This window comes from Artibeus jamaicensis, unplaced genomic scaffold (assembly GCF_021234435.1).
Source record: "Artibeus jamaicensis isolate MK-2021 breed Jamaican fruit bat unplaced genomic scaffold, CSHL_Jam_final scaffold_1019, whole genome shotgun sequence".
Taxonomy (NCBI): domain Eukaryota; kingdom Metazoa; phylum Chordata; class Mammalia; order Chiroptera; family Phyllostomidae; genus Artibeus; species Artibeus jamaicensis.
The window spans coordinates 18,906,002-18,926,588 of record NW_026522025.1 but is presented as its reverse complement, the minus strand read 5'-3'; positions in this window follow the sequence as shown (position 1 = coordinate 18,926,588).

The following is a 20,587-nucleotide window of genomic DNA, read 5'->3' as shown; positions in this document are numbered from 1 at the left end:
ACCCTATGATGAGAGTGTTTGATCTTTTGATGTTGTCCCAGAGGCTGCTTATACTATCCTCAATTTTTTTTTAGATTCTTTCTTCTTATTGTTCTGATCTGTTGTTTTTGGCTTCCTTATGTTCCAAATCATTGATTTGATTATCATCTTCATCCACTCTACTGTTATTTCCCTGTAAATTGCTCTTTATCTAAATTAATGAATCCTTTGTTTCTGACTGGATCTCATTTATGCTCTTGAGGTCCTCAGAAATTTCCTTGAGTATCCTTATAACCAGTGTTTTGAACTCTTACCTGATAGGTTCCTTATCACTGTTTGTTTTAGCTCTTTTCCAGAGTTTTGATTTGTTCTTTCATTTGTTATTTTATTTTATTTTATTGATTATGCCATTACAGTTGTTCTATTCCTCCCTTCATTCCCCTCCACTCTGCACACCCCTTCCCCCACCATTCCCCCCTTTAGTTTATGACCATGTGTCTCAAGTTCTTTAGATTCTATATTTCCCATACTATTCTTGCCCTCCCCCCATCTATTTCTTACCTACCGTTTATGCTACTTATTTTCTGTACCTTCTCCCCCCTTCTCCTCTTCCTACTCCCCTGTTGCTAACCCTCCATGAGATCTTCATTTCTATGTTTCCACTCCTGATCTAGCTGTCCTTTTAGTTTGCTTTTGTTTTAGGTGTGGTTTTTAATAACTGTGAGTTTGCTGTCCTTTCACTATTCATATTTTTTATCTTCTTTTTCTTAGATGAGTCCCTTTAACATTTCATATAAGAAGGGCTTGGTGATAATAAACTTTTTGAATTTGATCTTATCTGAGAAGCACTTTATCTGTCCTTCCATTCTAAATGAAATCTTTGCTGGATAGATCAATCTTGGTTGTAGGTTTTTGGATTTCATGACTTGGAATACCTCTTTCCAGCCCCTTCTTGCCTGTAAGGTCTCTTTTGAGAAATCTGCTGACAGTCTGATGGGAACTCCTTTGTAGGTGACTGTCCCATTATCTCTGTTACTCTAGGATTCTCTCCTTCATTTTAATCTTATCTAATGTAATTATGATGTGCCTTGGTGTGTTCCTTCTTGGGTCCAACTTCTTTGGGACTCTCTGTGCTTCCTGGGTTTTCTGGAAGTCTATTGCCTTTGCCAGATTGGGGAAATTCTCCTTTATGATTTGTTCAAATAAGTTTTCCACTTGTGGCTGTTCCTCTTCCCCTCTGGTATCCCTATAATTCAGATGTTGGAGCGTTTAAAGATGTCCTGGAGGTCCCTAAGCCTCTCCTCATTTTTTTGAATTCTTGCTTCTTCATATTTTTCTGTTTGGTCATTTTTTTCTTCCTTCTGGTCCACTCCCTTGATTTGAGTCCCTGTTTCCTTTCCATCACTATTGGTTTCCTGTGCAATTCCCTTCATTTCTATTAGTTTAGCCTTCATATGTTCCTCTAACTTATGACTAAAATCAACCAGTTCTGGGAGCATCCTGATCACCAGTGTTTTGAACTGTGCATCTGAAAGTTTTGCTATTTCTTCATTGCTTAGAGTTATGGGCTCTGGGGCTCTGAGATCTTCTTGAGTCATTTTTGGTCTGTTTGTGCCCATTAAGTATGAGGAGGGGAGCCTTAGGTGTTCACCAGGGTGGGGCCGCCCACGTCGCTGGTTTGTGACGCTGTATGTGGGGGTGGGGTCAGAGTGGGGCAATAGCGGTCCCCTTTGCTGCTTCCCGCTGCTGGGGCCTGCCCAGTCTGTCTCACTGCTAGCTCCTTCGCTGGTCTATCTGAGTGAGAATGTGTGACCACAGTCAGCATGCACCCTGCGCCCTCTTTGGGTCCACCCATCACTCACTGGGTCCACCTGTTGCAACCCCACACCTGGAATTCGCATGCCTGAGTCCGTCTGACCGAGTTTTCCTGTGCAACCCCGCTCTGCCAGCTGCTGATTTCGCCCCTCTTACCAGTCCAGCTGAAGAAATCGTTGTTATCAGACTTCTGAAAAGTTCAACTTTCTGTGTTTTGTTGTCTCTAAACTTGGTTGTGTGAGAAGGCACAGCATCTCCACCTATGCCTCCATCTTGGCAGAAGTCCTCCACATTATCTGTTCTTTCATTTGGATAATATTTCTTTGACTCCTCATTTTCGCTGCCCCACTATGTTTGTTTCTATATATTAGGTAGATGTGCTATGACTTCCTGTCATGGTAGTGTAGCCGAATGTAGTAGGTGTCACGTAGAGTCCAGTAGCACATCCTACCCTCTCCCCCAAGCTGGGTATTCAAGGTGTGCCCTTCATGTGGGCTGTGTATACCCTCGTCTTGTAGTTAAGACTTGGTTGCTGTTGGCAGGTCAAGGGGAAGGATTTATCCAGGCCAGTCAGTTGAAAGGACTGGCTGTGACTACTGACCAGCATCCTTCGCTCTCTTGGAGGATCAGCTTTGCAAGGACAGGGTGGTGGTGCTCTGACACCATCTGCAGCTGCACATGGGTTCTCAAGCTCTTTGGTTTCCTCTGTGGTTTAGGCCAAGATCATTCCCCACCTGGGTGTTGCCTGGCACCACTCTGCCTGGGGCATAAAGTGATCTCGATGGCTTCTACTTATGCTTGGCTTGGAGATTCCCAGGAAAAGCAAAACTGTGAATTTAGTGCTGTCTGAGGCCACTTAGCAAGAGGAACGGGGGACTCTGGGCTCACTGAGGTTGGCTGTTGCCTGTTTGAGAAGATTTGGGACGTTTTGAAGAATGAGCCAAGATTAGCCATTGATATGAAAAGGTCTCTGTTAACAGCTTCGATGGGCCTGTATGTTGGCTATGACAGAGTCCCAGGAGATCTCCAGGGTGGGACAGCAGTGTTAGCCAGGTTGATGGAATCTCAGAGATGGCACCTACCTGTCAGCTCTGTGGCTCAGTGGGAAGAGAGTTCAGAAAATGGACAATGACCTTTTTATGTCAGGGAAAGCTGTCTGCCAGCTCTTGAGTTGATGTTAGACCCTTCACTTCCTCCCTGTATGGGTCTGTGCCTTTCAAGCTTCTACCTTTGTACTGGAGCTCAGATGGAGCAATTCTGAGTAAGTGAGTCCATGTGTGGGTTCTTTACAAGGATCTGATTGCAGCTCCAGAATTTTCTTCCACTGACAGCCCTCGCTGTTTTTGCAGCCAAAAGTTATGGGACTTATCTTCTTGTCACTGGAACCCTGGTCTTGGGGACCTGATGCGGGGCTGGGACTCCTTGCTCCTGAGATATCCCTCCCAAATTTTATCTGCCACAAGTGAGTGTGGGACCATACTGTTCTGTGTCTGTGCCCCTTTTACCAGACTGGATGGATGTGCTTGTTTACTTCTGTAGTTGTCAGACTTCCATTCAGCTCAATTTCTGATTGTTCTGAGTGATGGTTATTCTCTTATTTAGTTGTAATTTTGATGTGGTTGTGCAAGAAGATGAGCCGTGTTTATGTATGCTCACATCTTACCACAAGTTGAAAGACCTGCATGTTATCTGTTTTTTAACTTAAAGCATTCATTTAGGAAGATATGTATGATCTATCCATATGTATGTTTTACACTTGCTTTTCACCTGTAAACATTCCAGTTTCTTATTTTTTTCTCCTTAACTGAGAACATTTTTCCACTGCTTTTAGAGAGGAAGTGAGAAAGAGAGGAGAAGGCAAGAGACAGAGAGAGAAACATCACTGTGAGATAAACAGTGATTGGTTGCCTCTCATATGTGCCCCTACCTGTTACAGAAACTGCCCTCCAGGGATCTTTTTGTTTTATGGTTTTTCTTTGCCCACTGCCAGTAGGAATTACGGCTCTCACTGCCAGAGTTTGGTAAAAAGGAAAGGAACTTTTAAATTAAGTTATATATATTTAGCATAATGACAGAATATTGCTGTAATTGCCAAGTACCTTTAAAACACCTACAAACACACATACATGGTCCTGCCTCCTCTTGCCAAACCAGGCCAGTCAGTGGTACCATATCTCAGGAAAAAAAATAGAAGTCCATAGCTCAGATAGACTCCATTATTAATCCAAAATTTCATCCTCAAGGTTGGCCAGTGGGGGTCCTCATGCATTCTTTCAAACTGTGTGGCCAAGAGAGAGAGAGAGCTCCACACAGCTGCTGCATCTTGCTTTCCTGCTTCCTAAGCTTCGCAGTCAAGAGAACCTCCTCTCCACTCCCAAACCCATGTGGTTAAGCCCCAGAATGATTGTCACCCTTGCATTTAAATCCTGGCACAGATCTTCCTCTGTAACCCTAGTTTTGACTCCTCCCACACTGGGTTACACCTGCCAATAATCTGGTTTCTTCTGCCTTTCTCAGCTGCCATTGTTAGTCCAGGCAAGTGGGCTCAAGCCACCTCCATGCTGCTGTAGCAGGCACAGGAAGCCCCTCCATCTACATCACATCACAAGTTACAGTCATGCCCATCTCCCTGATTCTGAGCACAGAAAGGCACAATATTTAAAGTTATTAAAACACTGGCCAAGTTCTTTAGCTATGCAAACTAGCTCTCAATGGCCCTGCTCCATTTCCCTCATCCCCCAAGTGATAGCTATGGGGGTTTTCTCCTTTTGGGGGACCTTAAGCTCAATACCCCATTACATACTGGGGATCTAACCCATAACCTGGATATGTGCCTTGACCAGGAATTGAACCTGCAACCTTTTGGGCTATGAGATGGTGCTCCAACCAACTGAACCATAGTGGATAGGGTCTGGTTTTTTTCTAGACTACAGATTTGCTTGTATGGATCTGGTGAATCATATCATTGTATAAAGAGTGTTCTAAGACATTGTATCCTTGATTCATACATCGTACTATATGTCCTATAAAATTTTTAACACAGCAGCTATTATTCTATCGAGTTGAATAATTTAGGGTTATCTCCATGTCTCCCATTCATTCCACAAATACTTAATGAGTAATAACTATGTAATGGTATAGGTGATCTAAAGGGAAATAAGGGTCAAGGAGTTTCCGGGCTCTTTAAGAGAGCATAAAATAATTTAAAGGAATCACTAAATAGTGCGTGACAACTGCTATGTAGGTTTCAATCTCTCAAGTGCTAAATCTAACCAGGTGCCATTTTTTTGCTCCCCACATCCAACCTCTCAGTAAGTTGTTTTGATACTGCCCCCCAAATCCAACCATTTCTCACAGCTCCATTATTTAAAACCCTCATCCAATCACCATTATTTCTCACTTCAACTATTGCAATGGTCTCCAATGAGTCTCCTTGACTCAACTCTTACAGCTTCACCATGTCCAGTCTATTCTCTATTCAACAGCTAAAATGATCTTCTGAAAGTGCAAATCGGATCAATTCACTCTGCTGTTTTAAAACTTCCATTACTTTTCACCATATTTAGAAAATAAGTCTAAATGCCTTTTCACACCCAACAAGTCCTCACGTGTACTTACTCTTATCTACCTCTTCAACATCAGGTCCTACCATGTCCACCTTGCCCACCTCACCCCAGCTACACCAGCTTCATTTCATGCCTCAGAGGTGCCAAACCCATTTCCATCTCAGGGCCTTTCAACTCTTCTTCCTATAACATTCTTTCTTTCTCCTCATGTATGTCTCATCTCTTCTGGCAAGCCATCCTCGACTATCTTGGCTGAAATAATTGCTCTGTATCACCACCCCACCAAGTCCTTATCCCACTGTCATATTTTATTTTCTCCACAGCATGCATCACTATTTTAAATCATATTGTCTGTTTGCTTACACAATGATCATTGGCCTTTCTCCACTAAAATGTAACTTCCAAAAAGTCCGGGGACTGTGTTTTATTCATTGCTTTCTCCTCTGTGCCAAGAATGCCTGGCACAGATTAGGCATTCAGCACACCTTTACTGACTAAGTAAATACAACAGTACAGATGAGATACATCTAACTCAAACTGGAAAACCAGGGAAACAAAAGAGAAAGTTAGGGAAGATAAAATTTTAGATCAGTGGGGAACTACTGAATTAATGCAATATGGAATATGAGTTCATGGGAAATTTAAAGAAAGTACAATAACTTGAGGAATTATTTCAAATGCACTGTATGCTATATTAGTCTACAAAGCAAACTGACCAGCAGACCACAGAGTAGAGCAATGATGACTAGGAATATGGTCATTGTAAGAATGTTCTAAGTACTGTTTCTAGGTTCATTGTGATGTTTGTGCTTATTTGACATTGTTATTAATGAGCTGGAGAAAAAAACTATGCATTGTATTAATGGAACTGTAGCTAATCCTAAATTGAGTTTTGTTGCAAATGCTAGTAAGGACCCAATTCTCAAGTAATACCAATTACCTCAAAAACTAAGTTGAGAATAGAACACTTTTAAAAATACAAATATTTGTGTAAAATTCACCTGAATCTAATTCTTATCAGTCATCAAATAGGAGAAAGCTGAGGAACTAAAAAGAACCAGTGTTAGATACCAGGCAGAAAATTAGATACCACTTGACAATTCAAAAGAATACTTTTTGTTTGTTTTTTAGTCTTCTGGATAGATGGGAAATCTATTTTCCACTATGTGCAAGGAACTTTATCTATATTTTATTTATCTTCAGCCTAACTCTTAAAGAGTTTATTATCATCTCTATTTTACATACAGGGTGGGCAAAAGGAGGTTTACAGTCATGTGTATGCAAACCAGTTTATTCTTGTATTATTGTTTATTGATTATTGTATTATTTATTTGTATTACAACTGAAGACCTACTTTTGCCACTCCTATATAAGAAAATTGGTATGAGATTCAAACCTTGCTATGTGTATTTCTAAAGTTCTTTTTCATCATTAACACTTTCCTATTGCAAGCTCTGAGATACACAGCATTGCACAGAGCTGATGAGAAAACATTATTTCAGTTCACTTAAGATTTGCCAACACATTCAGTGAAAGCTATCAGGAAGTAAACAAAAGTAAAAAAAAAAACTTTAAAAAAAATCTGAATTAAAAAAGTGTCTTTCTCAACCATAGCTAAGAAAGCAATAGTATGACAAAAATCCAAAAATATTGACTTACAGCAAAAGAGAATACTTATTATCTGAAGTTAAGTAATGACTAACTGGTACCAAATGGCAAAGAAATACACCCCTTGCCCAAAAACTTGTAAAGGATGTCTTCCATCCATTGTGACTTTTAGTAGCCGATCAATGAACAATTGGATGAATGAATGAATGAGTAAGTGAGCACAGATATTTTAGCCTATATTGTTGGAACAACCTTCAACTGGTGCACTAGGGGCTGGGAGGAAAAATTCAGAGATGAATTTAGTATCATCATCATCAGGTTTCTGCTTTCTGTGCCAGAAATTTGGTGTTTCTCAAGTTCTCCAGTAATTCTTTGTTACCTTTTCAACAAAGTGAATGAGGTTTCAATTAGTTCCCTTTCTTGAACTAAATGATATGCCCGAGTATCACTTAGTGGGAACATCTTTACCAGTATTTTATGTAAACTTGGGCATTACATCTACAGTGTTTTCAGCCTTCACATTTTTAATTTTTGTCAGGCAGCACTATAACAAGATCCCCTAAGTCAATGTGCGACCAGAGGGGGAGAAAGCTTAAATTAAAGAGGCATCCATATAAAGTAAACAAGTTAGAAAGACTCATTTTTCATTCGTTAACTAGCCTCCACAAGGCTGTTGGCTGTGACAACAAATGATTTAATGAGTCCAATTTAAAATGGTGGTGTCTGTATGAGATTGATGTCTTGGAAAATACTTTAAAAAATCTCACAGCTATCGCAAAGGCTGCTTCGACATACCCTGAGAAAAATCTGCATTGCAGTTCCACTTTTTTCCTAAATTTCTAATATGCCAGATATCAAGCTTGTAACAGCAAGAAGTGTGATACATATCCCATTGTACTTGTGAACATTTCCTTATGAGAACTGTTAATAAGATGCTTCAGGAATACCAGCTCAAAAACCATGAAGACTTATCAACTGTGTGCAAAAGTGATTAGTCAACAAGAGCCTTTCTGACTACATGTCAATCATTTAAATGGCCTATTAGAATTACACTTTGTCAGAAAAGGAACATGATGTCCTTTGATAAGCAAAGGGACTCATCTCTAAGGTGGGCACTACTTACTGATAGTTTTGGCATTTGATTTTACAGAGCTTATAAGTGTATTAGATTGAGGAGATAAAACTTTCCAAAATCCATTTCTCAAATTCACAAATACATGTCTTCTTCCTCATGTACATTTTCTAGGCAGCTTTTAAGAGTGATGAGCAAGTAAAAAGTGTTATCTCTAGATTCACATGATGCTTCTCTTCATATAAAGAAAAATTGTATCTTTGATAACCTTTTAGTAACAGATAAAACATTATATAGCTCTGAGAGAATCAGGTAGTTCCAATTTTCTTGAATAACCTGACTCAGCTCAAAAGTTAAGTATCTTGTTTTGCTCCTGGAACATGAATAAGCCTAAATTTAATTAGTCTTAATGTATATCTTTACTTTTTTGAATATCTAGGTGGGTGATTATCCAAATGTAACCATCAAAAAAGAGACTGACTAAAGTCATCTCCATAGATATTCACTTTGCTAAAAATGTTTTAAGATTCCAGGAACAAAAAACAAACAAACAAAAAAAGCACATGAGCACCAATACTGAAGAGTATATAAAAGACTAGAAGCCCAAAGAATCAGATTTAGAGCCAGTCTCATAATAAAATTCTCCAAGAAGTCAAAGAAATGAGAAAAAGCAATGTCAAAATATTTTCATATTAAAAAGGTAATTAATATACACTGAATAAATTATAGATATGTAAACATACAGACCTAACCATTATACAAATAAGTTTTCAAGCCAGGTCTTGGTCTAGATAAATCTAGTTTATGCAAGTAGAAAAATTGAGCAAGCCATTTCTCAAAGCTATACATGTGTGTATTCCCAGACTTTTGTAGCAATCCCAAGGAAACCAGCAAAGATGGAAGTGGGTGGAACAAATGATACCAAGAAGAGAGAGTGAATTGCTACCTGTCTAGTCTGTACTGGGTGTTAACCTCACTATGCTATCTTTTGTTTGTGGTCCAAATCTCAGGCCAGCATTGTAGTAGGCTGTCCTTTGTATAGAAGAAAACAAATTTCAAAATGTCAAATATTGCATGTCATTTCCACAATCCACATTTGTTTCTTCAGTCTTCAGTGGTTTAAAAAAGGAATTTAACCTACTGAAAAAAATTTTGTTTTGGATAACTGTAACAATCTCCTCAATCAAATGATGTATATGATGCACAAGCCCCAAAACCATTTTGCCATGTTTGAAATGGAAATACAATTAGAGGTTCAACCCTGAATTATCCGCATCTATTTATTGTAATGCAAATACATCATAACAACTGATACTTTCTAAGTTTTAGTCCAGAAACTTTGGTAGTTCCAAATATTATTTTCATCCTTACTTCTTTCCTTTAACATACAACCTTTATCCTAATCTCATTCTACTGTTTTTCATTTTACTACTGTAATCTCATCTTCTTTTTCATTTCTTATTTTATTTAATTATGTTCTTAAGTTGTTTCAGAGCATGAATCTTTCCGTTTCGTGGGTTTTGTTTCTCCAAAGTTGTGTTTCATCTTTTGCACCATCATTTTTTTTATTTAGTTTGTTTAGATAGCTGTGCCAATACCTTTCCTTTGAGTGATTTTATCTCAATTTGTCTGATGTTATCATTTCCTTTTCTCTAGTAAGAGACTTTCTGATTCCTTTAGTTAATATCAGAAACAACTCTGTGTTCTCTTCCAAGCTACCTAAAGTTTGAGATATTATAGTTTTTCATGTTCCGGGCACATTTTCTGTAACTTGAGGACATGGAAGGAAGGGTGAGGTGAAGAGATCAAAGTTGGCGTAATGAACTAACTTCACTCTTCTATAATCCCTGAGTCCTGCTCTTCTAGAATTTGTTAAATGCTTTATACTGAGGCTAAATTCCTCTAATTGTGGAAGTATACCATTGCACCTAAGTAACAGTCTCAGACCTCAGGTAGTTCCTAAAAATCAGAGTTAGGATTGCCACTCTCCAATGTCAATTTTCTTTTTTATAGTAATAGAACTCCTGATATCAAGCAATGCTCAGTGCTAATCAAAATAAAAACTCCTCTGGAGTTGAGTGAAGTCATTAAATCTCTGGCTAACATGATGCAAGGAAAATGTGTGAAAGCTTGCAGGAACCTTCCTTAAGAGAAAGCATGCTTGTCCTTTCTACGTCCCAGTGCTGGAATGTGAATGTCATCATCTTTCATTTGAGATCAGAACAACAAAGAGTTGCTGCACCAGGGGAGATGATGCCTCAGGTCACTCATAACACACAGCATCATAACCCAGCCCAGGGCCGCCTTCTGGGACATTTGTGGGAGAAAGAAGTAATGCATGTCTTAATTAGCTACTATTTTCAGTTCTCTGTCATTTATAGCCTAATTTTGACCTAAATAATACAATTTCTTTCAGAGAAAATCAGCACTTGTTCATTTCTGTAGTTCCATATTGTCAACCAACCAGTTTGAGTAAGAAAAATGTAAGTGCGTGTTCCTCATTTAATTCTCTCTAAATCGGAAAGAATTAATGAGAATTCTCAGGGCTTTGTTAAAACATCCTCAAGTAGCTTTTCAGTAATGAGAACAGTATTGATCCACTCCAGAAACTTCTGTTTCTTTCCATAGGTGTTGCCTACTCTGAAGTGTTTGATAGTGTTTTGTTCTCTTCTTATTAGTTTTTGTTGGTGGCTATATTTTTCATCTGAGTCTTTGTTTATGTTTCTTTTCCTTTTTTTGATTTATTATATTAGAGATTCTACAATATGAGCCTATTTTACATTTTTAATGGAAAGAACAAAATTTGATTTTTATAATATTGGTGGGACTTGCATACTCCTCTCTAGAAGAGGAGTAACTTTGAGGCTGGGAATCAGGACATATGATCACTGTGATGGTTCGTTTTATGTTGCAACTTGCTGGAACCATGGGGTACCCAGATATTTGGTTGTTATTATTACATCCATTATTTTGGGTGTGGTGGTAAGGGATGTTTGGTTCTTGTTTTATTGTTGTGTTTTGTTTTGATTTGGCTTTTGGTGAGGGTGCTTTTAGATGACATTAACATCTGAATCTGTAGGCTGAGTGAAGCAGATTGCCCACTCTAATGTGGATGGGCCTCATCCAATCAGCTGAAGGACTGAATAGAGTAAAACATCTAAACTTCTTTTGAGGAGGGTATAACTCCTCCTGCCTGAATGCCTTCAAGCTGGGAAATCAGTTTTTTTCTGTCTTCATACTTTGAACTGAAACATTGGCTCTTCTTAGGTCTTGAGTCTGCTGAGATTTGGGCTGGAACTACACCATCACCTCTCCTGGCCTCCAGTTTACTGACTGTACTGTCAGTCTTGGAATATCTTGGATTCCATAATTGCATGAACAAATTTCTTATAAGAAATTTTATAGTCATATATATTTATTATATCATATATATGTATGTATGTGTGTATATATATATATATATATATATATGTATCTTATTGGTTCTCTTTCTCTGGAGAATCCTGTTTAATACAATCCACAAATATTTTTTCCACTTCCAAAGAAAGATTCCAATGAATAAGTGAGTATGTATAACCTTCAGGGAAGTCTTGGCTATTAACAGACATATCTTGGGATTTAGGAACCAAATAGATCACAGTATATTACATAATGAGGTCATAGCTGGGCCAAGGCCCAGAGTCAGATGAGACTGTCATATGGAGTTAGGTGGCATCTTACACATCATTTGTGTGCACTAATTTACATAGGAGTCTATTCACAACATGGTGAGAAGAATTCAGTTTCATATACATATGTTTTGGGGCTGAACTGGGCGAGAGAGAGAGAGAGTAAGGTTGCCAGATGGCACAGGAAGATGGCAAAGCTCCTAAGAAAGAATTTATACCAAAAGAAGAAGGAATTTGAAATGATAATTTTACAACAGGGTTTGAAGATTAGATGACAGCAAAGATACAGTGAGATGGCAGATACCAAAATCTCATCCTAGCTTGGCTTCCTGGTGGCTGTACATACTCCAAGGACAAAAAGGATTCCCAGTGCGAACAGAAAGTGATACTGCCAAGAGCTTAATATTTAAGGGCCCAAACAACAACCACGCCATGCAACTGAGCATTACAGATTCGTATTTTACCCTCATTGATGACTGCCAAATTTTATAGAACTATCAAAATTAAGAGCATCAAAACTGGGGTGAATCAGTAGGTGCCTGAGAGATTATAGCCAAAATGCAAATGAGATAACATGATAGAAGCTTATGTAAATTTATAAACTTCAGTAAGAAACTACAGGATTTCCCAAAATACCTGTGGATAGGTGGGACTTAAAATAGTACTGAAATTCCTGCATTAGCTTAGAAATAAAAAGCTTAAGTATTGATATAATTGACCTCATTCAAATCTATAGACGGGTGAAAATGTCATCAAACATTTTCAAATGTTTGGGCAATGTTTGCTACTCCTAGACTTCTCAAAGTGGTGACCTAGACACAAAGCCTCTAAGTAACATAGGTTTTTGTTACTATCTTTAATTTAGGAAATGAGGGAAATGAAGATCCAAGAGGAATTCTACTTCATGTCTTAGTCCAGTTGATTATACTCTTATAAATAAAACTGTAATTAAAATAGAACACATTTTCAGAATTCAGGGAGCCTTTCCTCAAATTCAACTTTTGCCATGCATAGCTATCTGCTGTGCCTTTTAAGAAACTGACAGACACATACAAGTACAAGCCTTTGAGAAAATTTCTCTCTTTTTTCTTTTCTGAGCTCATTGTCTTCTGCCTGCTATTGGCAATGCCCTTGTTGATCTATTCAAGGTATGGCATACTATAGTGAAAAATGAATGAGATTTGAGTTTTTCAAAGCAATAATGCACAATAATATTATACTTCCTTCCTCCTTCAGTATTTAAGTCCAAAAATGTTTAATTTGTTTCAGTTTTGCTATTTGGCATTAGTCATTTGGTAAATATTTCTTAAACACCTATGTGAATAGCACCAGGCTACATCCTGGGAACTTCGAGGCAAACTAGACAGATGCAATCACTATTTTCTCATGGAGCTTACAGACTGCTGAAGGATGAACACATGTAAGAATAGGCTCACAGGCCCTGGCTGGTGTAGCTTAGTGGATTGAGAGTGGACCTGTGAACCAGAGTATCGAGGTTCAATTCCCAGTCAGGGCACATACCTGGGTTACAGGCCAGTTCCCAGCAGGGGACGCACAAGAGGCAACCATACATTGATATTTCTCTTCCTATCTCCTTCTCTTCCCCTCTAAAGATAAATAAATAAAGTCTTTAAAAAAAGAATAGGCTCACAGAAAACTATAATGCCATGTGCAGGAGAGATGATATTAGATTATATAGTACAGAATAGTTAGTATAGTATAGTATAGTATAGTATAGTATAGTATAGTATAGTACAGTATAGTGTAGTATAGTATAGTATAGTACAGTATAGTATAGTGTAGTATAGTATAGTAAAGAGTTAAGAGCCTGGAAGCCAGAATCACATTGCCTTCATTTAAGCCTCAACTCAACTATGTATTTGTTCATCTTTTCAGTTGGCTGTGTGAATAAATAAAATAATGAACATAAAAACATTCATTATGTGCTACATGATTCTTAGCTACCATTTTCTCAGCTCTTCATTTTCTCTGATATTGTCTGTTTTTATACAGCTACATGTTTATGTTGTCTTCAGGACATATATTGTTGTAATAATGATTATTATTAATTTTTATTATAACAACTACCACTACCACCCTAATATGTCTTCCTCTAACAGCACACATTAATTTTTGTAGGATTTTCTTTTAAGTTTCTTATTAAAGTTCTAAGGCAGGGAGATTCTCTAAAAATGTCACTCATAGGAAGTCTATTACCTGATAACATAAAGAGGCAAAGTAGTGTTAAATTAATCATGTTTCTTTTAAAAGTTTGTCCATTGTAGCCCTGGCTGGTGTAGCTCAGTGGATTGAGTGTGGGCCTGTGAACCAGAGGATTGTGGTTCAATTCCCAGTCAGGGCACATGCCTGGGTTGCAAGCCAGTTCCCAGCAGGGGACACACAAGAGGCAACCATACATTGATATTTCTCTCCCTCTCTCCTTCCTTTCCCCTCTAAAGATAAATAAATAAAATATTTTTTTTTAAAAAGTTTGTCCGTTGTAACCAGTACCTGTCTGCCTAGCCACAATCCTTACTCTCTATTTTCCTACAAAGGGCCTGTTATGTTCTCAGAGAGGTTCAGTGGTGAATTCTTTGCTACTTTTAACAAGTTTAGTGATAGTGTTACCAGCGAGCTACCTGTCATTAGTGTCTTATCAAACTCTATGGGCCTTATTTGATCCTTGAACCGTGTGTCTACAAAATCAGCAAGCTAAAAATACTTAGAGATGCTATACCAGAACCATTCCTAGAAGTACCTATTTCTACCTACCTCTAAGATCTTGCTTTATGTATTTCTTTATTTTAAAATAAAATTAATGTCCTTATTTCAACCTCTGCTAGTGCATATCCCTGTTGTGGGAAATGAACCAACAAGAAAAAATGATCATGTCTCTTTCTTACTGCTCGGCAGTCGTAGCCTGCCCAAGCAGATATTCTGGTGGGAAAAGTAACTGCCTTGCTGTATCTATAATTTATCAGCATGGAAACATTATGGTTCTAATCATAAACTTTGAGAGGCCAGTCCTATCTCCACAACTGTGCTCTGCAAATTTTCTAATAGGAGGTAATGTATTTCCTAAGAATAAAACTGCAATTACTGAAAGTTGGTGAGGGGAGAGAAGATGCTGATAAAGAACATTCTGTGAAGATAAATGAAAAACCTATAGAGTTGAGGACAGCAATTACAGGGCATGGGCAGAGGAAGAAGTAAAAAAGAAGGTGGAAGCCCCAACATGGCTACACTGGAGAGAATTAGGAGCAGCAAACCAGCTGGAAGAAGAAATGTTAGATAGAGGACTGGTCTTGACGCTACAATTATAGAGCAGGGACGTGTCTTCACTTCAAGTGAATGTAATTTGGGGAAATATCGGGAAGGCTTTAAGGGGATTATGGGAAAGTTAAACCTCATAAAATCCTTTTTGATGTCAGCACTTGGGATGAAGGGGAAAGGGCATGAAAGCATAAAAAGGATCTATACCAAGACATGTTATAAATTCAGTAACTATGATGGAGCAGATGATAAAGTCAACAAATATAAAGCAAGGCCATTGCCCAGAATGGATAGCAGTTCATTACCTATAAAGGTAACTAAATGTTAAATCTTAGAAGAGTTGGAAGGAAGGCTCCACCCTTCATTCTCAGGGTGTACTTACACTTAAGCAATGGTCTTTAAGAACAGTCAAGTAAAAATAGCAGTTCGGTAAATATTTCCTGAACAAATATACAAGTTCCCATATCAAAAAAGCCCTATTCATGCAGCACTTAGTATATTTATAATTGGCCTCTTATATACCTATATTTTCCTGTGGAGATTACAAACTTTACAAAAGCATGGATGGCTTTCCTATCTTCATATAGGAAATAATAATGGTAATAATATAGTATAGTATATAGTATATAGTATAGTATATAGTATTATTATTACTTCATATAGTAATAATAATAACTAACATTAATTCCTCACTTATCTTTTGCCAGGTACTACATGCATTTAATCTTCTCAGCAACATATAAACTAATTATTCTTTCAGAGATGCATGCAATTTTATTTTTTGAGCATTCAATTGGATGGAGCAGTGTGCCAAACACTGGAGCTAGGTCAGCAAGAAACACACTGATCTGGCCTTGAGAAATCTTGCCTTCTAGTAAAGGAAATAGGTTACACACAACCAATCAGACCTCAAAAAGCAAATTAAATAAATAAAATAATCAAAACAAATCATGTATTTGTCAGGATAAATAAGTTCAGAGAGAATATGTGGCTGATAAGGGATATGGGAACAGAGTGCCACTTAACATAAGGTGGTCAGTAAAGGACTCTATGAAGAAGTGATGTTTGAGTAAACATGAACACAGACTGTCATGTGACAGTATGAAGGACTAGCATGGAAAGGTGCCTGGCATGTTTGAAAGTCAGAAAAATGAACCACCCTGAAGTAAACCAGTGACCTTAGATGAATTAGGAGGAGTCAGGTAATTTAGGTATTGGCTTTAGACCATTGTAAGTAGCTTGACTTTTGTTCTATGGGCAATAAAAGGCAATAACATGTATATCTTCATTTAGCCAATTAATAATTGAAAAAAAACTGAGGCTCAGTGATGTTAATTAAGATGTTTAGGGTTACCCGGCTAGTGGCCAATGAAGCTGGGATGTGAACCCCCATCAGTCTGATTCCAGAGACATTAATTCTTGGCCCTACTTCTTCATAGAGTGTCTAGGACATTGTACATTATCCATCATCATCATTGCTATCATCGCTATCACCACCATGATAATTACCACTGTTATCATTATTTAAAAGATATGGAATTTCTTCACAAGACTAAAAATGGAACTGCCTTTTGACCCAGCAACTTCATTGCTGGGATTATACCCTAAGAATCCTGAAACACTAATTCAAAAGAACCTATGCACCCCAATGTTCATAGCAGCACAACCTACAATAGGCAAATGCTGGAAAAAACCTAAGTACCCATCGGCAAATTAGTGGATCAGAAAACCATGGTACATTTACACAATGGAATACTTCATAGTGGAAAAAAAGAAGGAGCTCCTACCCTTTGCGACAGCATGGATGAAAGTGGAGAGCATTGTACTAAGTGAAGTAAGCCAGGCACTGAAGGACAAATATCATACGATCTCACCTATAAGTGGAACCTAATCAACAAAACAAACAAGCAAGCTAAATATAACCAGAAACATGGAAACAAGGAACAGACCGACAGTGACCAGAAGGAAGGGGAAGGGAGGTAGCAGGGGAAAGAAGGGAAACAGTGTTCAAGGGACATATTATAAAGGACCCAAGGCCAAAGCCAATGGGAGGAAGAACTGAGGGCGGGAGGTGGGGTGGGTAGAGCAGGGGAAAATGGTGGCAGGAAAACAGAGACAACTGTACTCGAAAAACAATTTTTAAAAAGAGATGAGGAAGTCAAGACCTTTAGATTCTAAGGAATTTGCTAATGTCACAGCCAGTAAGAGGAAGAGGTAGTGTTTGAACCCAGGTTGTCTAATTCTAACACCAAGGTGTCTGACCCCAAAACCTATACCATTTTCTGATAAATAAATAAACCAATAAATATATATAAATATACTTGGCTATGAGGGGAACTAAAAATGAGTAACACAGAGACTTTACCTTTAAAGTGTTTAAAAATTAATATAAAGTAAGTAGGGATTACAGATTAGTCAAATGCACAGGTAGCCCTATTAGAAAGCAGAATTTTATTTTTAGCATATATGTACTTTTCTTCTGATATCTCTGTCCCTATAGCAAACCTAAGGGAATTGAATATTTTTTAAAATATCACATATCACATTTGGTTTGGTAACTCAAAAAGACTTCATGGAAGGGCCATGAAAACAGAAAAGAATTTTGACAGATGAAAATTTTGAGAGCCTTTTTTTAAAATATTTGAGTCTTTACAGAATACGTTGTGGAAAGTTGCCCTCTGTTCCCCATCTCCCTCATCATCTAGACACTGTATCAGAATTCTGACACCGAGAAGGAACAATCTAGACAATAAGAGCAGTGTAAAGGAGGCACGAAAGTGGGAGAGTGTGAGCATGGTTCACAAAATTGTCAAAATAAATCAAAAGAGTCTATTTGATTTTTTAAAAAAGAAAATTTGTGTGGGAAAAAAGACAAAAATCCTGGGGAGAAATTTCGCAGCTACATTTCAAAGAAATATGTTGTGTAGTAAGCATATGTGTTCTTTGTAAAACATTGCCTCATAAACTTCAGTGGAACTTTGAACAAAGAACTAAATAATAAAAGTTCAAGTATTTCATAAGTTCTACATTTTTAAGAGGTTTGTCTTTGAAGCAAAGAAGAGTATTAAGTGCTGGAGATTCCCTTCTGTTTTAAATTAGCTCGGTGAAAGAAGGGGAGATATGTCTTATTTACCATGCGAATAATATAGCACTTAGAACAGTGCCTTCCACGTGGCGGTACTCAATAAGAACTTGTTTCTGCCATAAAATTTATGTTTGTTTGTTAGGAATGACATTTTAACCCCCTCACCAAATGTGACTCTCAAGAGTACAGTATCACTCACAAGGAGTGTTTTTAAAATTGTCAAATGTTTTTGGTAACCATAACACTAATGGTATTTAATGTACAGAGACCAAAAATGCATAGAATCATCCTGAGCAATATAGAATGGACCTACATCCCTCAGATTTCTTCCTGTCACATCAAATGCAATTATGAGTTTTATGCCAAACTTCATTTTACACACAAACACAGGTAGATTGTACACAGTTTTAGTATAATCTAAGGGATCTTAGTAGGAGATTCTTCCCAAGTCACGTATCTGCTGCCTCAGGCCCGCCAGAAACCTTAATTTATTGCCTTATGAGACATCCTAACCAGAAGACCCAACAATGCCATGCCAAGATCCTGGACCCACAAAAGCAAAGCGATAATAAATGAGTTGTTTTTGAAGCCACTAAGTTGGTAGTAATTTGTTATGCAGCAAGAGAACACTAGTACAGATAGGTTAAGTAATTTCTCTAATTTGTACAAGTATGAAGTGATGGATGTAAAAAATCAAACACAGTTCTATTTCCAATGCCAGTGCTTTTTCAATTATCAGAAACTTTCACTTTGAGAGAAGGGAGGTTAAGCTAGCTCATGCTGAATGGCTTCAAGGCACTAATTAAATTAAAAGGGGAGTCAACATGCCAAGAGTGATATGGAAGAACATATGATTGCCCGGATACAGAAGATACAGATTTGGGAGTCTCTGTGTTGAACGGTTATATAAAGCCAACAGCATGAAAATGAAATCACTCAGAATAGTAAAACTGTGAAGAAGATGTAGAATGAATATTTAAGGGGTCAACAGGAGTGAAATCAAAGAAGGAGGACTATTCACATAATTAAGAGGGAAGCTAGAATAATGATATGCTGGAAGTCAAAGGAAGAAACAGGTGGAAGTCAGCATTACATGCGCCACAGACGCAGTAGATAGAATAGAGCTGAAAACGCCTTGTTAGGTTTAACTATTAGGAAGCACTTGCTATAGAAATTTGACGGAAGGCATGTAAGTCGACAAGCTGGTCCTGGAAATCTTCACACGTCTTTGATCAGCACACCGCGCGGGCTTTAGAACGATGCAGTGCGCACGGCTGTGACACTCCGTACAGACTAACATAGATCAATTCATTTCAATTTAGCTCTACAAACATTCACTGAACATCTATAAGTCAAAAAGACTAGCTGAGTGCAGTTGTGCAGATTCACTTAACTACAGCTCGTTCCACTCACATTTTTCCAGCTTAGTGACAACAATATGGAAGCACTTTATCAAATCTTTTGCTGAATTCAAGACAAAATATGTGTATATATTTCTCCTGATCTATAGTTCTGGAGCCAGGCTCTCCCGTGTGGATTCTAAGAGTCTGCAGAAGTTTCGCATATAAAATCCTCATTACTTCTCATGCCTGAGTACACCCACAAAACAAAGAAATTAGCAAGAATTATCTCAGTTTGCAAAACTGTCTATTTTGTTCATTTCATGGTAGTCCCTTTGTTTTCCTTCTCTCAGATTCATGCTCTGGTTTCTAAGAATCTGAAGAAAACTGTTTTATTAACAGCAATACAGTTTTATAATTGGCCATAGCCATGTTATTTCTACTTGTACATTTTTTAACATGATTTGGAAAATTGCCATTTTACAGACTGCTTTCTTAGGGAGCCTGAATCAGTGTGTGAACCAACAGTTTTTTTAGTTTTGCCTGGAGGACAATAATCAACTAACCTGAAAGTAACAGTCACTGATAAAAAAGAGAACATTAGACAAAAATAGTTATGAAATCTAGAAAAATTTAAAGTATATCCATTCCTGAAAACTGACCTCAAACATAGAAGTTACTTCTGACTACCATGTATCTACTCACACTAGAAATGTTTCAGTTAAAAGCAAATATGAGAATTAACATCAATGCCCAATTTAATACCAAGGTAGTAAGAATGTAAATGCAAGGAATTGCAAATGTGGCAGAGGTTTTTAAAAGTACTTAAAACAGCCCTGGCTTGGTGGCTCAGTTCGTTGGAGTGTAGTCCCCTATACCAAAAGGTTGCAGGTTCAATTCCTGGTCAGGGCACGTACCTGAGTTGCAGGTTTGATTTCCCAGTTTGGGTGCATATGGAAGACAACCAATCAATGTTTCTCTACCACACTGGGGCTGCTGCTGCTTCTTCTCCTTCTCCTTCTTCACCTTTTTCTTCTCTCTCTCTCTCTGAAAATTAATAAATATATTTTTAATTAAGGCTAAAAGTACTTAAAACTCATTAACCAAATATGTGCCAAATAAAAACTACATTTACACTATTTTGTTTTGTTCACTGCTGTGCCTCAGTCACCTAGAACTAT